Source organism: Suricata suricatta, chromosome 2 (assembly GCF_006229205.1).
Source record: "Suricata suricatta isolate VVHF042 chromosome 2, meerkat_22Aug2017_6uvM2_HiC, whole genome shotgun sequence".
Taxonomy (NCBI): domain Eukaryota; kingdom Metazoa; phylum Chordata; class Mammalia; order Carnivora; family Herpestidae; genus Suricata; species Suricata suricatta.
The window spans coordinates 530,933-551,732 of record NC_043701.1 but is presented as its reverse complement, the minus strand read 5'-3'; the positions used below and the strand labels follow the sequence as shown (position 1 = coordinate 551,732).

At 45.3% G+C, this 20,800-nt stretch overlaps 1 protein-coding gene across 1 annotated transcript in view; it reads right to left on the bottom strand.

Annotated features, from left to right (window-relative positions):
- Nucleotides 1-15,848, bottom strand: part of LOC115304168 (receptor-type tyrosine-protein phosphatase N2-like) — a 333,289-nt gene extending 317,441 nt beyond the window's left edge. Inside the window, exon 1 of the mRNA XM_029954228.1 lies at nucleotides 15,835-15,848. The gene's annotated coding sequence lies outside the window, so the exon portion shown is untranslated. The remainder of the gene's footprint in view (nucleotides 1-15,834) is intronic.
- Between the last annotated feature and the right edge of the window lie 4,952 nt (nucleotides 15,849-20,800).

The following is a 20,800-nucleotide window of genomic DNA, read 5'->3' as shown; positions in this document are numbered from 1 at the left end:
CCCTGAGGTTATGAACAGTTTTGATGACAATGGAGACTTGCTTTATTAACAAACATCAGAAGGTCCTGTTAGCTCCTAAGCATTTTGAGACAAGAACAGTAGTCAGAGGGTCACCAGTGACACTGCAGATCCCTCTCTGGGCCCTTTAAAAGTGAGGGGGCTCTTGGGGTGCCTGGGTGGCTCAGTTGGTTAAATATCCAACTTCAGCTCAAGCCATGATCTCACATTTGTGGGTTCAAGACCCGCGTCTGGCTCTGTGCTGATAGCTCAGAGCCTGGAGCTGCTTCAGATTCTGTGTCCCCACCCCCCGCCCCTCACCCACTCACGCTCTGTCTGTCTATCCTTCTCTCTCTCTCTCTCTCTCTCTCTCTCTCTCTCTCTCTCTCTTTCTGTTCAAAAATAAACATTAAAAATTTTTTTAATAAAAATGAGGGAGACCTGGATTTTCTGAGCTACTGGGTTTTCCTCCTTTAAGCACCTCCAAAGAAGAAAAGTATTTTCACCTTCTTCATCATTTCATCTGGTGGGAGGAGGGTGGGAACAATCCCCACAGAAGGTGTAACACCTGTCCTCCTCAATTTAGCTGTCCTCTTGTCACGGGTTACCTGACAATCCTGTCATCATGGCAAACACTAAAACCACAGAAATAATAAAAAATTAAAGGAAGCTAAATGGCTTTTATCCAAGTGAATGAATGAAATGTATCCTGCACCGCACTTCCCTGGATATTTATGATGTTTATTCCAATCTTTTCTAGGCCAGAAAATTCCTGAGCTCACGACAGGCCATCCTGTCACCATGACAAACAAGCTGGCTGAGACCAGGCTGTGCCTGCGATTGCATTTTCCACCCTCCAAACAGAATATATTAGACATTACGCAGGCAGCATTTATTTTAGGAAGGCTTTTCATTACAGTGATGTAAAATGTCAAGGCTGAGACACAGCGGGCTCTTTCCAGACCTGCAGGCTCCCTCATTATCTGACAAATGCACAAATTCCTGCCATGTGACAAGTGAGCTGGCCCACCCCTCAAAGGAGGCAACCCAACATCCAAGTTAATCAACCAACGGGAAGTGCTGCAGGAAGGAGGAATCTGACGTGGACACAGCCCTCCAGAACCAGGCGAGACGGGGGGCGTCATATCCAGGATGGAGGGAAGAGGCGGGCCGGCGTGCTGACAGCAGTCAGACAGTGAGGAGCAGGGAAATGTTAGGGGGCCCTTGGGGGAAGGACAGACTCTGGAGAGGGTCCTGGCCCAGGACACAGGCACCGTGTCCTAACCCAGACACGCAGAACAGAGGCGCAGGTCATCCTGGAGGAAACACTGGCCAGCATGCTGCTTGCTCTGTCCATTACTGCTGCTCAGACACACACACAGGAAGGTGACTCTCGTCATTCTGAAACTGTACACTGATGAAAATATTTACTTCAGCTTCTTCATTTTGTAGATGGGGGGAAATGAGGCCCAGAGAAAGTAGGTAATTTGGTCACCCGTAACATAAGGAACCCCCTTATTTTTTGTTGTTACTCCAAGAGGGTAGAACATTAAATGACTCCTTCCATGGATGTTGGTTTGGGAGAAAAACCAACAACTTTTAGACTGCATTTCCTTTTTCCAACACATTTGAGGAAATGTGCAGGGAAACAAGGTCCTCAAATACTGGTGTCAATCATGCACCTGATTTATACTGTGCAAAATTGTGATATTTACCACAAATGCTCTAAACTCACTCCTGGAGCAAATCCCACTCACCTAGCACATGTAGAGAAATAGTCCTTCAATATGATGACAACAGTTACTGCTGCTGCATGGTAGGTTTAAAAGTTGCTAAGAGAGTAAATTCTAAAAGTGCTCAACACAAGGAGAAAAACATTTTTATTTTTCCTTCTTTTTGTTTTTTTTTTTGTATCCGATGAGATTATGGATGTTAACTAAACTTCCTCTGGTCATCATTTCACAGTATATGTTAAAGTCATTATGCTGCACAACACCTTAAACTTACACAGTACAGTATGTTAACTGTACCTCAATAAAACTGAAAGAAAAAAGGAAATATTCCATAAAATAGTGGTTTCTATTTTTTTATTTCATAGACTAAAAGTATGTTTTTCTTTTAATTTCAAGGGAACCTACAGAAAGTTGCTAAATCTTTAGTTTTCCAATTTAAAATGCTTACCAAAAAAACCCTACCACCTGGTATCAACAATCACTAACTAATAGAAATATAAATAAAATTTCAGAATTTAAACAAGTCCTAAAAGTGAGTAAATCTGACCCGAAGGGAAGGAGCCACTCATCATCCTGCAGTGGCAGGGACACCACGTCTGCTCCATCCTCACCAGTGACCAGGTCTGGTCCTCCAGGCAGCTCAGTGGAAATAATCCACACAGGTACTCCTTGGGTGCACACCCGCAAGGTACTACACTGACCTTTGGGTTATAAATCAAGCTTCCTAAGGTAGTGTGCACTGAATACCCAGAACCAGATCATCACTGAGCAACCTGGAGAGAAATCAAGTCTGGGCCTCCATAAAACCCAGGACAACCCCAGATGCCCTACGCTCTACTTCCCTGATGCTTGAGGACCTAACACAGTGTTCATCACCGCACCTTGGGTCAGAGAGACAGACTCAGGGCAGTTGGGTAAGCCTAAGGGCACTGCATTGTGTACGCACCCATCCGACCTCACTTCCCACAAGGAAGATGCCTGGCTGTTCCCTATAAAAGGAAATGTTCACTCAGTCACCCCGTTCAGGAGACGGAGGAATGGGCAAGGCTCACACAATGCGAACCTATCTGTTGTTCTCCCTGATGGAAAAGCCACAGTCCCACCACTGAAAGCCAGGAGAAGAGGGTGCCTCATCTTGTCCGAAGCCTCTCGGGGAACTGGCTGTCCTTCCCACAGACCAACAGCAGAGTCATCCTCTGCTGCTGCCAAAGTCACCAGGGCTGCCTACCACGCTCCCTCTTTGTTTTCCTGAGCATCTACACCAGCAATGGTAACACGTCATCCATCTAACTTCTAACCCCTCTACTGCCACTGAACACCTCAGCCCTGTCAGAAAAGGCGGAGCGCCAGATCCGGACACAAAACTGATGAGGGAAAAGCCCTGCTTCAAAAGCTGGAGGAGCATCTGGCCTGGAGTGGTTTCCTCCCTGAGCTTGGGCTAGAAAGAGTATGAGGAGCCTCGTTTCCAGCGCCTTCTCTCCTTGTAAAGCAGGTGGTCGTCCTCTTCCCTCCTCTCCCCCCACTTCTCCCTGGGGCTTCACCCACTTCGGGTCCCAGGACTCGTGCCCCTCCAACGGGTCTTAGGGTAGGGCTGCTGCCCCCAGACTGGGACCCACACATCAGAACCATAGGGAGACTCTGAACGCTGAACACAGGGGTTATGAGGCACACCGAAGTCGCCAAGGAGGAAACTTGTGACCTTGGGCCCAAGTCTCACACAGAATCAGGTGTCGCCCTCCACTCACAGCCTGGACCATGGGCCCAGAAGGTCCTGACTCACCCGGCGTCACAATCTGGTCCATGCAGTCAGGACACAGCTGAGCATCACACACCCCCCACCACCACATAGTCAAACATATGCCAAATCTAGACAAGAGCTCTTCCTTCTCGGCCTCATTTTCATTCCATGAACACTTCACCTTCTGCTTTTCCCAGCTGTTAATTCATGACATGGCCCAGAGAAGAAGCCAAAGGTCATTTCCACAACCAAGCCATGCAGAGACAGAGCAGAGAAAGAAAATAACCCCACAACCCTGATTGGCAAAGGTGCCTAAAGATGACAGGTCACCTTTTAGCCTTTCAATGCTGATCTACACAACATTTTTTAAACTGGTAGATTGAGGTCAACTGTAGTCTACAGCAGAGGAAACACTTCCTAGCGCTGAACCTGAGGTGGCAGTCACCCTATGCAAAGCCCCACAGGAGCCAGACAGCAAAGTCACGAGCACTATGAACAAGGAGGAGGACGGGAGGAAGGCTATGCCACGGGACCTTCCCAAGATGCCCTTAGCCCTGGAGCCACTACATTTGCAAGCACTTTGTGTTGTGTGTTTTTAAGCTGGACCTAACACTCCACCTAATTAGTCTTCAAGTTTTACTCAATTCCCTATTTCATGTCATTTTATTCTGCCTGTGATTGTTTTGTTTTTGCATGTTGCTATTTTGTAATAAAGCCTGTATTTGTCAGCACATCTAATGGGAAGCATCTATTTCTTAAGGGTCCCAAAAGGTAAAAAGCCAGCTTCATAGGTGCTACCTCCATTTCCTGGCAAGAATCAGGAAACACAATGAAATGTACATGGAATAAAAAAAAAAGTTAGTACTTACCAAAATCTTCTTCTTCTCCAGGTAAGAGCTTCCCAACCCAAGAGCAGTGTATATGGCATGGAATAGTCTCTAGAGTTATTAAGTAAATTAACTTTACATTTTTTACTCTAGAACAAACACTGGAAAGGCACAAGAAAGGTCCTGGTGCACTTTTGGAGGCAAGAAGATTCTTGAAGGCGGGGATGATTTGGGAAGGAAGGTTTGGGAAGGTTTGGGAAGGCAGAGAAAATTCTAGAAGACACGGTTCTGGAGGGCAGGGAGGTTCTAGAAGACAGAAATTTTTCTGGAGGCAGGGAAGGTTCTGGAGGCAGGGAAGGTTCTGGAAGGCAGCAACACTGTCTTGTTCACGTTTGCATATCCAGTGCCTAGTGTAGTCCATGGTGCATTGCAGGTGCTCAATCCATGGTACTGACCAAAGGTTTCCCTACTTGCTTAACTTTATAGTTCAGTGGGAAAACTGGCACTCTTTACTCGTAATGAAAATGAAGAAACCAGACAAAGGATAATTATCTTAATTTCCCTCAAAATGTCATTTTATTTGGTTCTGGGCATCAATGTGAGAAACTATGGAGTTATTTCAAAATTCTAAGATATCACCTTCCTCCAAAGAAAACTGGCTCTTTCTTCTCCCTGGTGGTTAAGGATCCAAGGACCCCCAACAGCCTTATCCGACCAGAAGCTGAGACGATTCACAGCTGGGTCTCTGTCCCTGCAAGGAGGGGCGCCCGTCTCTATTGAACCATTCTCCTAGTGTGCAGCCTCCAGGGGTCCCACTCTGATGTGGGAGGCACACCAGGGACCCCCCTGCACCTCCCCAGAACTGAAACTCTGGTCTTTCCACTCTTGGATCTCAACCCCCAACTCTTCACTCTGATCCTTCTTATAGTGCTACTTTTTATCCAGATTCTCTTGTGTTCTCACTGTAGTAGTCAAACAACTCAGTCTACCACCACTGGACACAGAACTCTATCCAGGATCTTTGGCACGGAAATGGCTTTACGCAGCAAAGCTGAAGCTCATACTGAAACAACAGTTTCTAAATGAAAATGGGAGTTTGATATATGTCATTCAGCTGACAGTTGCCAATACAGATACAGTAAGCCTGCAAGTATGAATTTGTATTTTCTGAACGATCTACATTTTATTCCAACTCAGTAAGTAAATCTCACTCCCTGACATTGTCTAGGCTGAAGAATTATCATTAACTCATTTGGAAATGTTCTTAGGATGAGAATTTAGATTTTAGAGTGACGCATGTTGAATAGTAGCAAGAAAATCTGATGCTTATAGTACTTCCTGCCCTCACCTTACTTTTATAAAAATTAGCTGATAGGAATGAATGACTGTTCCTGGTACAGATACTGCAACTGATAACTGACATTCCTTTGTATTTCATTAACATTTTATGTTGAACACCAGAGAAATGGGCTAGGGGATGAGAAAGGGAATCTGTACCCTAGAAACACAGAAAACATCAGCTTTCAGTGCTGAAGAGGCCAGATACCATCAAGACATTTTCAAGAGAAGAGCATATTGGGGGCGCCTGGGTGGCTCAGTCGGTTAAGCCTCCGACTTCAGCTCAGGTCATGATCTCACATTCGTGGATTGGAGCCCCACGTTGGGCTCTGAGCTGACAGCTCACAGCCTGGAGCCTGCTTCCGATTCTGTGTCTCCCTCTCTCTGCCCCTCCCCCTCTCATGCTCTATCAAAAATAAATTTTTAAAAAAAAGAGTATATTGTATTTATAAATTGTTGAAACTGGACCAGAAAAACTTTTTCAGCTCTAAAAGTCTGTAATTGTTTTGTTTTTTCAGCAAAAATTATTGAGTATCTATATTGGGATATGTGCCCACACTATACTGATTTACAACTAAGTGCATTTGATATATGGGCTAATTCTGCAGCCTCAGGGGGCCGGGGGCAAAGGGCCCCATGAGTTCTGGTGAAGGAGGGTGAAGTACCCGCCACTCGGGATGAAGTGCAGCTCTCTGCAATGCATCGTGCCTCGTGATGTGACTTATGGACTAGATGGCCCATTTTAACCAACACAATATGAACCAGATATGTGAAGGGTTCATGCAAAGAAATCATGCATTGTTAATGACCACACAAACACAGAAAGTGGGGGTGGAAACTGTCCTTCAGACACCTTCTGAAGTCAAAGGCACAACAATTTAATTAGACCCAACAAGAAGGCAGCTAAAAAGATTGTAATTCATTCTTCAAGCTTTTCTAAATACGAATTTACAAATATTATCGTCAACAGTGGACACTGTTCTAACTGCATATCATGTCTTGAGATAGTAGATAATAACGGCCTGAAGCCATCAAGACTAAAGACGCTTAAAAATTAAGCACCTGGAGACACCCAGGTGGCTTAGTTGGCGACTTCAGCTCAGGTCATGATCTCAGGGTCATGGAATCCAGCCCCATTTCAGGCTCTATGCTGAGCACGGAGCCTGCTTGAGAGTCTCTCTCTCCCTCTGCCCTGCACAAACACATTCTCTCTCTCAAAAATAAATATAAATAAATAAAAATTAAAAACAAAAACCAAGCACCTGAAACATTATTAGTAATAATTTTGGTGAGTACAGAGAAGTTTTTGTACCTGCAACAATATTTTAATGATTCATGACTACTTTAATGATTACCACTACATCATTCTCTTAAATTTATTTTTTACCTACTTATTTTTATAATAAGCTTTATTTCAACAGAGTATATGTATAATTTGTAAACAAGCGTGTGTATGTATATACACGTACACCTCTGTGCAGAGGTGGAGAGGAGAGCATGTGCAGCACGGACAGGTGTGACCTGGGGGGTGTGGCCTCATCCACAAGGTCTGGGGAGGTTTCAAACAGAAGACTAAGGGAATCAGATATTCCTGGTGGTCACTGCCTGGGCTGGAGGAAGGCTTGGAGGAGGGCAAGGCTTCCTTCTATGACACTCTGTTCTGCCATAGTTAAGCCCATCTCTTCGTCTCCCACACGTAAGCCCATGGCCAGCAGCTTCCTCCCAATACTCTCCGCCTATGTCAGGTCTTCTCAGTCTCAGCATGGCCGGCATTAGGACCAATTTTTGGTTTCTCTGGGGTCCTTGGGGGGGGGCGTCCTATGCACTGCAGGCCTGTCAGCAGCTTCCCTGTCTGCACCCTCTCGGGCCCAGTGGCCTACTTCCCACCCAGCAGCAACAACCAAAAGACAGCTGAGACCACAGTTGAGAACGACTGTGTTACAGGAAGGAACCAAGCACCCGCTTCTCCTGCAGGCTGCACACTGAAAGAACCCCTTGGCCCTTTCTTCTGAGAGAGCAGTCTCCCTCCCATTCTTCATTTATTTCACACAGCAGAGCAGCGTATTTTTATACTCTCGAGGAACCACTACATTAACATAACAACAGATTCGGACCTGGGTAGAATCTTTCAAAATAAGGTTTGATTTTGGAATTAGTACCCATTTAATTACAGTCTTTGTGAGACATGTTATGTTATGTAAGATCACCTCTAACAGTCTGGAACCTTTTTTTTCATAGTGCTTGACTTTAAATTCACCCTGGATATCTGATGTCCTTTCAGAGTTCCTATGAAAAATATGTAGTAATGAAACAAATGCTATACATTCTTCAATGGTATATTTAGACCAAAAAAAATCACTTTTTAAAAAAATTTTTCTAACTTTTATTTATTTTTGAGAGACAGAGAGAGAGACAAGCATGAATGTGGACAGAGCAGAGAGAAAAGGAGACACAGAATCTGAAGCAGGCTCCAGGCTCTGAGCTGGCAGCACAGAGCCTGACGTGGGGCTCAAACCCACGGACCGTGAGATCATGACCTCAGCCAAGGTCAGACGCTTAACCAACTGAGCCACCCAGGCACACTCAAAAATACCACTTTTTAACATCACTAATAGATGTCTTCATTAATGTACTGATACTGTCCTAAAATGGGCTTAACATCTATATTTCAAGCCCTCAAAACCTTTGAAAAATTAGAACAGGCATATCTATATAAATATCCAAATTTTCAGCTTGATTGCACATTTTTATCTTCTCAGAATAGCAGTAAATCAAGATGTTCTTTCAAAACCACATTTTACTTCTCAAAGAGACAAAATCCATAAAACCAAGCAAAATCTAATTTCACTGCTAACATTCAGTACTTTTTTGTCTCTTATACGCTTCTCATATTTTTTACTAATAATTATTCACTCCAAGAATGTTCTTTTTGACATCATCTTGTTCCATTCTCCTAGACATTTGCTTTCCATACGTGAATTCCATAAGACTGTTTTCAGCACACCAGCAATGTGATTTACACACTTCCGGTTACTTGATCTGCATTTACACACCCACATCCTCTATGGAAACAATAAATTAAAATCTACCTTCACTACACATTAGGAAGAGAGAATCATTAAAAATCATCACAGAAAATTAGATCTCACTTCATAGGAGACTAAACTAAAAAACTAATCATTTTGAAAAATAATTTTTTATTTAAAAAAATTTCTTTGTCCAAGTGGTCAAAATGCTTCCCTCTGTTTAGACTCCAACCAACGAAAAATTTATGTAAAAGAATATTTGGGGGGCACCTGACTGTCTCAGTCAGTGCAACTCTTGATCTCAGGGTTGGTGAGTTCAAGCCCCACGTTGGGAGTATCTTTGATAGGGCAGCTGAGCAATCCCTATCAAAATAACACCAGCATTCTTCACAGAGCTAGAACAAACAATCCTAAAATTTGTATGGAACCAGAAAAGATCCCAAATAGCCAAAGCAATCTTGAAAAAGAAAACCAAAGCAGGAGGCATCACAATCCTGGACTTCAAGCTGTACTACAAAGCTGTCATCATCAAGACAGTATGGTACTGGCACAAAAACACTCAGATCAATGGAACAGAAGACAGAACCCAGAAACGGACCCACAAACATATGGCCAATTCATCTTTGACAAAGTAGGAAAGAAGATCCAATGGAATAAAACCCATCACCAGACCGTCTCTTCAGCAAATGATGCTGAGAAAACCTGGACAGCGGCATGCAGAAAAATGAACCTGGACCACTTGCTTACACCATACACAAAAATAAACCCAAATGGATGAAAGATCTAAATGTAAGACAGGCAGCCATCAAAATCCTAGAGGAGAAAGCAGGCAAAAACCTCTTGGACCTCAGCCACAGCAACTTCATACTCAACATGTCTCTGGAGGCAAGGGAAACAAAAGCAAAAATGAACTCGAGACCTCATTAAAATAAAAAGCTTTTGCACAGGGAAGGAAACAATCAGCAAAACTAAAAGGCAACCAATGGAATGGGAGAAGATATTTGCAAATGATGTATCAGATAAAGGGTTCATATCCAAAATCTATAAAGAACTTATCAAACTCAACACTGAAAAAACAAATAATCCAGTGAATAAATAGGTAAGAGACATGAATAGATACTTCTCCAAAGACATCCAGATGGCCAACCGACACATGAAAAAATTCTCAACATCACTCATCATCAGGGAAATATAAATCAAAACCACGATGAGATGCCACCTCACACCCGTCAGAATGGCTAACATCAACAACTCAGGCAACAACAGATGTTGGTGAGGATGAGGAGAAAGAGGGTCTTTTTTGTGCTGGTGGGAACATAAACTGGTGCAGCCACTCTGGAAAACAGTATGGAGATTCCTCAAAAAAATTAAAAATAGAACTACCCTATGATCCAGCAATTGCACTACTAAGTATTTATCCAAGGGATACAGGTGTGCTGTTTCAAAGGGGCACACACACACACACACACACACACACACACACACACACACAATGGAGTATTACTCAGCAATCAAAAAGAATGAAATCTTGCCATTTGCAACTACATGGATGGAACTAGATAGTATAATGCTAAGTGAAATTAGTCATTCAGAAAAAGACAAATATCATATAATCTCACTCATATGAGAACTTTAAGAAACAAAACAGATGAACATAAGGGAAAGGAAGAAAAAAATAATCTAAAAACAGGAAGGGAGACAAAACATAAGAGATTCTTAAATATAGAGAACAAACAGGTTTGTTGGAGGGGCTGTGGGAGGAGAGATGGGCTAAATGGGCAGGGGCATTAAGGAATCTACTCCTGAAATCATTGTTGCACTATATGCTAAGTAACTTGGATGTAAATTTAAAAATAAATAAATTATTAAATAAATAAATAAATGAAATAGGGGCGCCTGGGTGGCTCAGTAAGTTAAGCATCCATTTTGAGCACAGGCCATGATCTTGCCATTCCTGAGTTCAAGCCCTGCGTCAAAGTCTGTGCTGACCACTCAGAGCCTGGAACCTGTTTCAGATTCTGTGTCACCCTGTCTCTCTCTGCCCCTCCCACACACTCTCTCAAAAACAAATAAACATTAAAAATAATAAAAATAAAATAAATAAATAAATAATAAAAATAAAAAACAAAATCAATTGGGGTGCCTGGGTGGCTCAGTCAGTTAAGCGTCCAACTTTGGCTCAGGTCATGATCTCTCAGTTCGTGAGTTCAAGCCCCACATCTGGCTCTGTGCTCACAGCTCAGAAACTGGAGCCTGCTTCAGATTCTGTGCCTTCATCTCTCCCTCTGCCCCTCTCCTGCTCATGCTGTGTGTGTGTGTGTCTTTCTGTCTCTCAAAAATAAATGTTAAAAAAATTTTAATAAAATAAATTATTTTTTGTATAAAGAGTATCCTTTGGGTTTTCAACATCCACACTTTATGTGCCCTCTTCAAGTACTTGTTTCTTGCCCCAAACAAGACATAATCTAAGAGGAGATCCAAGGCCTGGGGTGGTCACTCACAAGGAGAGGTGCTCAGTGAACATGTGGAGAAACCAGCAGGTCCATTGTGCCCAAGGACCCTGCCAGGCTCCTGCCAGAAGAGGCATTTCAGCTCAAACATGGTTCTGCCATAAATGAAATTCTCTGCACAGTTTTGCTTCTGACATAATAGTTTCTGTATTCCAGCTCAACTGTGCTACAAAGCCTTTTTTAAAAGCATATTCCAGGCCACAAGAATAGAAGTTGATATTAATAGATACGAGGGGCTCAGCACATGGAGGTTCTTGCCGGGCAAGCCCCAGAGTGTGCCCCCCACAGCATGAGGGCTTCAAGAGGGGACGTCCCACCTCCCCTCCCTGCCACCCTGTCCACAGCATCCCACTGGCACTTCTGCTTACCCTGTCCCACGGATACCTCTGCCAGGTATTTTCTGGGGAGTGATGTGCTGCAGACATGAGCCACACAATAACAGAAGCTAACCAAGAGCAACAAAACACACGTGCACCACCATCCCTTACGCCCGGGCATAAAGCCGGGAGTCAAGACAGAAACAGCTGGGGCAAGGTGGAGGCACATGGCTCAATCCTACCCTTCCCTGCCATCCCACAGACAGTCCAGGGGTCTGCAGAACCCAGGAAACCTCACGAAAACCAAAAGACCAAGGGGAGAGTGTGTCCTTGTCTTTTTCTCTCCAAGAGAGGTTGCCAGGAAGAGACAGGTGAACTATGGGGAACAAAGTATGGAATGAGGCATAGATCCAGATCCGCAGATATTCCCTGAGGCATAGGACACAGCCCCAAGCATGTCAAAGAGTGCACAGGATTCAACACACTCACCCCACTGGGGGCCCCTCTCACCCTGCCATTCCCACAGGCCAACCAAACACTGAGCCACAGAAGCCATTGCAGGAACCCTGCAACAGCAGCTCAGAAGGCCGGCAACAGGCCACAGAGTGACCAAGCTTTGGGAGAGCAGGAGAGTGGCCCACAGAGGCACAGTGATGAGCAGGAAAGGACAAACTATGGTGACTGTTGCACATCAACAAGGCAGGGTCTGGAGGTCATTGCCCCCTCCCTGCAGAGGGAGACGTGGTCTTGTCAGGCCCACACACCCTGAGCCCAAATCAGAAAGTCTGAGCACAGGCCCACAGTTATAGATACTAACGAAGTCAGACCTCCTGGAGGCAGTCACCCCACATGCTCTGACGCTACCGTCACGGCCACCGCAGTCTTTTCTGAAGGAGCACAGTTGCCCAGCATGTGCGTGTTCTCACGCCCTCAAGTCCTCAGGGGAATGGCACAGAAAGTGATGGACTTGGGAGTCCTGCCTGGGGGTTAAGAGAATGCTTCCCTCACTCAACCCTCGCTTGGGGTACAGAGCGAGCTCTCTGTGTCACACCCTCACGGTGATGTGCTGTTGCCTATGGCAGGCTGTGGGAGACAGCCGTGCATGGCACTGTTGGGTCCCCATGCAGCCAGTGCTGTGTGTCCTCAACACTTTAACCAGAGTATGTGTGTCCTTTGGTCTCTATCATTGGATATTTTTTATGCCTCAGTGAGAAGACAGAAATCCAGACATCTAAAAACAGTGCAACCTAGACACGTCAAATACGCAAAAAAATACTCTGATTTTTGCATTTATCAAATATTACATCATACTTCAAAAGAAAATGTTTAGTGTATCTGAGAAAGAGTATGTCCAATCTCTTCTTATTATACTTTCCACTCAAACATGTAATAAATGTGTATAGCTATTTTTAAGCCCAATTTCTTTATTCAAGGGCTTTAATCTCTTTGAAGGGATGAAGTGAAGTAAATCCAGAGAGTGCTCTCACCATTAATTATTCTCATTACAACATAATTAGGTCTGCATCCTAATTATGTATAACTATTTTTAAATATGCTTATCAAAAAACATGAATGATATTACTATTTAAAATGTAATGGTAATGCTTTTACAAAAACCTCAACAGTCAATTTGTCTGGACCTGGACCCACTAAAATAGTAATATTTTCAATAATAACACTATTCCACCGTATCTGGCTACCAAACTCCCACATTAACTGGAAAAAATGGAGCTTCCAGGAATAGGAACACCCAGGACTATCATTACAAAGGACTCTCCACCACCTCATACAATCCTCTCAAAAACATGAAGAATTTGGTACTTTGCTCATGGTTTAAATTCAAAGAGATGACAGATTTCCTTTTCCTTGACTTCTACCATGAGGATAAGTGCAAACTGAAGATTACGTGATTGGGAAGAGAAGGCAATCTCTTCGTCTGTCAACATGCTGCATGGAAACAGTATCTTTTGTCTTCTAGTTTGTGTTCTGGACCCATATCCACCCACTCCCTACCGTGCTTTCAGAAATCACCTACAGTATCTGTTTTCATTCCGTGTTTATTATTTCGTGGAACCAAGGACCACAACGCCCTGCAGAGCAGGCGGTGAGCAAGGGAAGGCTTGATCACGAGGACGGACATCCGTCCCTTGGGGCTGACCCTGGAACCTCCCACATGGGCTTAGAATCCCACCTGTGCGATGCCCACTGACAACACTTAAATCAGAGGGAAGATTGGTGACCTAAACCTAGACCTGTTTTCAGGCAAAAGCACAGAAAAGGATTCAAGAACTCCTAAAGCATATTTTGGTGAAGGCAGACGTGCCTCTGCAGGACAGAACACACCTCCCAATGGGAAGGTGGGTAGACGGCAGCCCATGCTGCCACCTCACCCAGTGCCCCACTCCCAGCCCACCACTGAGAAACCAAGCTTTAGCTGGTAAGCCTCATCTGCTGACATTAAAATACCAGCTATTTCACAGAACATACAAAGCATTGAATTGGCTTCAAGCCCTCCCACAGGTTAATTACTGCTTTGAACTGGATTAAAGCCACAACTCCAAATGGAAGAAGCATCAGCCTTCATGGCCAATTTTATTGGCTGCAGCATCCGTTTACAAGCTGACTATGTTGTGCTATCGGAATCAGAACCAACTGGCACCACTAATATAAAGTCCTTTTCCCTTTGGAAACCAGGTCAGCCTTTCTTCTGAAAATTCCTTCCACCAAACAAACCATTTCCAAACATCTTTTGTACTGTATGTAGGACATTGCATCAGAAGCCAAAATGGACCTTCAGAACACACAGGGACACAGAGTGCGCATGTCATGTGAGGGGAAGTTTCGTTCTTTCCTTTACCAAATGGCTCAGAAAATAATAAGTGACTAGAACAAGCCATCCCTTTGCTTGTTTGCCACTCTAAATGTCAAGCTTAGACCGAATCTACTCTTGAAATTTTCTTACGAGAAGTCCTCCCTTCATCCCTTACCCTGAAGTGGGCTTTTTCTTCTAACAGATCTGAAATGGTAGCTAGCTTCTTTGATGTTTGTATTACCACATTTAAAAAATCTAATGGAAGCACAGAAGCATTTTGGACAGAGTGTTTGTGAACACAGTAAGCCATGAATTCTACAGTGGCATTTGCATTCCTGCCATGAAGGAAAGCTAAAGGTGTCCAAAAGTGAGTTATCCATTTCAAAGCATCAAGATTCACTTAGAGAGGCTAACCAAATATCTGAATCTGAGACCCAGAACAAAACTCAACTCAGAAAATCAACACCCTGTGCCACAGACCAAAGAGCATTTTTTTATTTTTTATATTTTAAATTTTTTAAATGTTTTTTATTTACTTTTGAGAGACAGAGAGAGACAGCATGAGCAGAGGTGGGTCAGAGAGAGAAGAAGACACAGAATCGGAAGCAGGCTCCAGGCTCTGAGCTGTCAGCACAGAGCCCGACGTGGGGCTCGAACCCACAAACCGTGAGATCATGACCTGAGCTGAAGCCAGATGTTTAACCAACTGAGTCACCCAGGCGCCCCTCTTTTTTTATTTTTAAATGCTTATTTATTATTGAGGGACAGAGAGGGACAAAGGATGAGCCGGGGAGGAGGAGAGAGAGAGAGGGAGACACAGAATCTGAAGCAGGCTCCATGCTCTGAGCTGTCAGCTCACAGCCCGATGCAGGGCTCGAACCCAGCTGTCGTGAGATCATGACCTGAGCCAAAGTCGGAAGCTTAACCGACTGAGCCACCCAGGAGCCCCACCAAAGAGCATTTTCAAATCCTCTCTGGAACAGGCCCATCGAGCCTAGAGGTTCTGAAGGTCCTCAGGGAAAGGCAGTCTGAAAATCACTTCTGACCCGATAGTAGTAAGAGGAGGACGTCCCTGTGCTTGTGGAGTTGCAGACACATGTTCTAACAGTGCACAGACTCCTGCTGGGAACTGCAGAGCTATCCCTGCCCCATCCTAAGGTCACCCACTGGAGAAAGAAAAGGAGACTCTGAAAGCCAGAGACCCAGGACTCAATCCCAGCACTGACTATCTTACAGTACTCTTCTTAAGCACTCAAAGCCTCAGTCTTTCCATCTGTGAAATGGAGATATAAATATTCAACTAGTTTGCGTTCATGTACCCACATGTAGAGGCTTCCAGGAGCTGCCAGGGGCTCAGGGGAGAGGGTAGGCTGTCACTACAAAGGGAGAGCACAGGGCAATGTTTGGGGAAAGGAACTATCCTATCACTTGTCATACCTAGAATCTATACCTAGAATGATGTGCCAAAATAAAAAAACTCAATTTTACTGTATGATTAATTTTTAATTAAATTTAATAAAGAGACAGTGCCTGCACCTGTTTTACGACTATTCTCCTCCTGCCTGTTGGACTGTGCTCCCAGAAACCACTTCTAGTCCCACGTACTGGGCGTGTCCTGGTGTTTTCTGAACCACCGTCAGTACAACTGCAAGGAACAGACGAAAACAAAATTAACAGAAACACCCTGTTATCCACCTCCACACTGGACAGTTAACACCAAGCGACCGTCACCAAACCCTGACGAGCTCCCTTACTTCTTACGTCTTCACATCACATACACACAGGCCATTTTAAAGATAGAACCCTGACGTTTCACACATCAACACCTCTAGTCCAAAGTTCAGTGCCTTACCCCTACAGGGGACCATCCACTTAGCAGCCCAGAAGCCGACTGACAAACAAAAAAGTCACTTAATGTGTGAACATAAGTGTTTCCAGGAGAACCGCACCCCTTTTCACTTCCTGCCTCGGTATGTAAATAGTGGTTGTGGCAGAGTTGTTGGAGATAGCGCAAATTAAAGGAAAAAACTTCCTTCTTCCCTCAACAAACTGTTTCCAGCCAGCAGAAAAGTGCATTGATTATTTTCGGCTTCTTGGGTTTTCTGGGCTCCCATCAACCAAGATTAAAAACATAAGTCCAGCTGGGTCCATATTCCAGCTGGGTCCATATTCATGAAGGTCAATTTAGACTAATGTGGAAACAGCTGCCAGGTGCTTTTATGTGGAGCAGAGAGTTATCAGCCAGGAATTCAGCTGTTTGCTTTCTCAAGAAATGGAACATCTTGTCAGCAGAGATAAGACGGGTTCTTGGTTAATTGAGCCTCTCTGGGCCTGCGTCTACTGGGGTACCTCTAGATTCAGATTCTTTCTGCCCATTTCTTTAGTTTCTTTATGGGCGGGGGGAGGGGGCGTTGTTTGTTTGTTTGCCTCTCCACATATCAAGAATCCTTAAACTAGTAGTATTTACACATACCTAGTAATTTAAATATATGCCACTCAAAGCGAGAGGATTATTTTTAATTTGGGTCATAGTTACGTTTGGTTACAAACACCTTGTCACAGGAATTTTGCAATTCTACAGTAATGCTTTAAGAGATCATGGTTAAAGAAACCTTTCTTTTTTTTTTAATGTCTTTATTTTATTTTGAGAGAGCAGAGAGTGAGCGGGGGAGGGGCAGAGAGAGAGGGAGACACAGAATCTGAGCAGGCTCCAGGCTCCGAGCCGTCAGCACAGAGCCCCAATGCAGGGCTCGAACCCACAGACTGTGAGATCATGACCTGAGCTGAAGTCGGATGCTTAACCGACTGAGCCACCCAGGCGCCCCAAAGAAACCTTTCTTAATAAGATCAGGTATAAAGAAAGACAGCTCAGCTAACTCCATCCCACCTTCAAACTTCCCCTCTTCCTCAACCCATATTCCTTACTTCTAAAAATAAAAAATAAATGGGCGCCTGGGTGGCTCAGTCAGTGAAGCGTCCGGCTTCGGCTCAGGTCATGATCTCGCAGTTCGTGGGTTCGAGCCCTGCGTCAGGTTGTGTGCTGACAGCTCAGAGCCTGGAGCCTGTTTCAGATTCTGTGTCTCCCTCCCCCACTCGTGCTCAGTCTCTCTCTGTCTCAAACTATATAAAAAAGTTTAAAAATAAAAATAAAATAAAATAAGTGGGTGAATAGCTGCATTTGCAAATTAAGTAATACTGCCTGCCGACATAAAATTTAGAAAATTAAAAAAAAAGAACAACAACAAAAGAAACTCAGAAATGCAGAAACTATCATGTAAAAGAAGCAATGACTACCATAGAACTCATCAAGACATCACCCTGGGTGACCATGGTTGCATGTCTCAGCCTGACTGCAGATTCAACTCACTGCTACTGCCCTTCCGCACAGGAAGCCAGGAACCCAAGGAGTCTGCACATTTCATGGCCTACCAAAATTCCTGGCACATAACCGCAGTGGGACCCAACACCACGGCAGAGCAAAGCAGACTACAGAAAATTCAGCGCACCCCCTACACCTACATGGTGGGCACCACTGATGATGACCTTGATAACCAGGTACAAAAACAGATCGGCTTTTAAAAGAAGAGCTGCAAGATGTTGAAAAGCAGAACTAAGCTTAGTGCTGAGAGGAAACCATCTAAAAACCTCTTCTTTCTCCACACATTCCTTCTGAGTCTGACATTTAACTGCCATCTCTGGACACAGGACACAGCAGTGCCACAGTTCCAACCAATGCATCTGATTTCGTGGAGGAGCCCACTGTCACCCCCCTGCCCCAGGGCTTTGCACGCGCCCCAGTCCTTCTGCATGGAGACATCAGCACCTGATGCTGAAGGAGCCAGAGTAGGGGAGGAGACGGGCAAAGAAAGGCTCACAGCCTGAGAGAAGGTAGCAGGGTTTTTGCTCTAGGGGAGGGACAGGCTGCTCGTTACCGGGTACCCAACCAAACCAAGAGCTGCGGACCCTAAGAAGCAAAGATGAGATGTGTGCTTTCGTGGCAGGAAGAATGCTTTGGTTTAAAAATAAACAATCACGCCATCTAGTTCACAAAGCAAGCCTACTCCTGCTCCTGGCTGCTCTCTCCTCAGTTCCATGTGGGCTCACTGGTGAATGAAAAATATGTGTGAGCAAATCAGGAAACAAAAACAAGGGAAGAAAATAAACACTTACCTATCTCAGAGCTAGGTGCACTGGCTAGGCTTGACTTTGGATTCTCCAAGCCAAATTTGCATGAAAGGTTGACTCTGTCCTTTGGCAAATAAAATTCTTCTATATTTAGCAAAAGAAGGGCCTTTTTTACGGTTGCCCTTAAATGTGGGTGCTATTCAAGCAGGTTAACAAACTGGCCTCCCTGTAACTAAGGAAAAGCTTAAAGACAAACACCTTGCAATCAAATCAGATTCATATAGTACTGAGAACATGAACAAAAGGATGTCCTGAAATCACAAAGAAAAGCAAAGGGAAGGAGCAAAGGAAAATCCAAAGACAGGACTGTATGAAGAAAACAAAATCATTAAACTATCCTGGACAATGCTGCCTGACCCAGCAATGGTATTTTGACTAGAAACAAAGTTGAATAATATCATGGGTGGGGGTGCCATTATTCCCTCCCTGTTCAGCTCTGATAATAGTGTCAAAAGTAATGGGAAACTATGTGTCATAAAGGAGCCTTTTGCATCAGAAAGACATGGACAGAATAGGCGGAGAGAGGGCGGGAAGCTAAAGTGATCAAGGGGGGAACGTACCCTTGAAGAAAGGGAAAAGTGACCCATCCACTGCCATGGAGATGCTGCCAACACCTATTGTGAAAATACGGTGGCTTCATGGAATGTGGCTCAGAACAAGGAAGAGTCTAGTACTTGTGTTGACCCTCGTTTTCATTAAGAACTCCTTCACTGCCTAAATCTGAACAGGCCTCTGGCTCAAGTCAAGCCAGTCTATTCAGAAAGAACTGGTCTTAAGTTTTGGTGGTATTGGCGTCATTCTAACCTACAACTTTATGATGCAAGCAAGGAACAAAAACTCAGATCTCCCTGAACTGTATTCTTTAAGTCTCAACCTGAGCTCAGTAAGTCAAAAGAATACAAGTGATATGGCCAGGGCCAAAACTAAGGTCTCAGGTGATCTTCCATTGTGCATCATTATTTGGAACAATGTACGTAGTGTGACCATTATCAAACAAGATCCAAATGGTTGAGAAAGAGAAAGGCGGCAGCATATACCTTTTGTAGGTGACCGTGTTCTCCCTGCACTTTCTGAAGACTGGGTACTCGAAGTCCGAGAATATGGCAGCAGCACCCTGGGGGAGGACAGGGCAGGGACGGAAGCCCGGGCGGGGCGGGCGCAGGGAGCTCACACGGGGAAAACGGGCTACATGCTGTTCCAGGCTGGGCTCCAAAATAAGAAGACCACACTCACACCTTCTTATCTGAACACACGCGGGCAATTTCCAGGCTACTGCACCCAGAATCCTTGAGACAGTCTGAGTGATGTCTGGGCAGCACTGTCCCACACAGAGACTACCTGGGGTGCACAGAGCAAACAGAGAAAAAATGAGGCACCCTTTTTTTAATAGGATTCAACTTTAGAATCAAAATATCATTGCTTTGTCAGGCAGTATTGTCCAGTACAGTTCGGTGATTTTCTTCCCCTCGTTTCTGGGTTTTCCTTTGCTCCCTCTCAGACACTTCTCCCTCTGTGATTTGGGGAAACTGCTATGAACTGGCAATTCTAAGGTCAAGGACCAGCCTTCCACTCACCCGTAGACGCTGCCTTCCCTAGAACAACATCAGCTGACCGTGGGTCCCCCTGACCCGTGTGCAAACAGCTCTCACTGGAGGTGACAGGCCCCAACGCGGGGCCACCGCTCAACCCTCATCACTAGTCTGAGGCAAGGTCCTAGCGATCTACACAGAGTGGGCCGGGCCCCCAAGCCTCCCCGAACTGGTCCCCACCTGACAAGGACCATCTGTGCGCGGTGACTTTGGGAGCAGCATCCCTGGATGTGGGGACCCGACACACCCCTCCACCAGGGGCGAGGATCTCCCTTCAAATCACTGGCTGTCCCTCCACCTGGGCCGCGGTCTGCATTGGCCAGGAAGCTGGGGAGACTGGCCTCTCTGTGCAGCCTCTTTGTTCGGGGGCCCGGAAGGGCCAGCCCAGGAGGGGAGGAGGCCAGGCGGCCAAGTGGCCCCTCTGAGCCGCCCAGGACTGGTTTCGGCCTCCCTCTGGCCACCTAGCAACCACCCGCACTGCGCTCGGCCATCCCGGCCTCCAAGGTTTAAGGTGGGTCTCCTCCACCGCACGACGGGCGCGGAGGGGGCGCGGAGGCGGCGCGGGGCCCGGCTCGTCTGCGGGGTGAAAACGGGGGAGGGCGATCCCCACGGAAGCGGACCCCGGGCTCACGCCTCGGTCGCGGAAGGAAAATGCCCGTCTGCCCGGGGGGTGGCCGCTAGCGGGCTTCACGTGCCGACCGCGCAGGCGGGAGTCCGAGGCGCGGTGC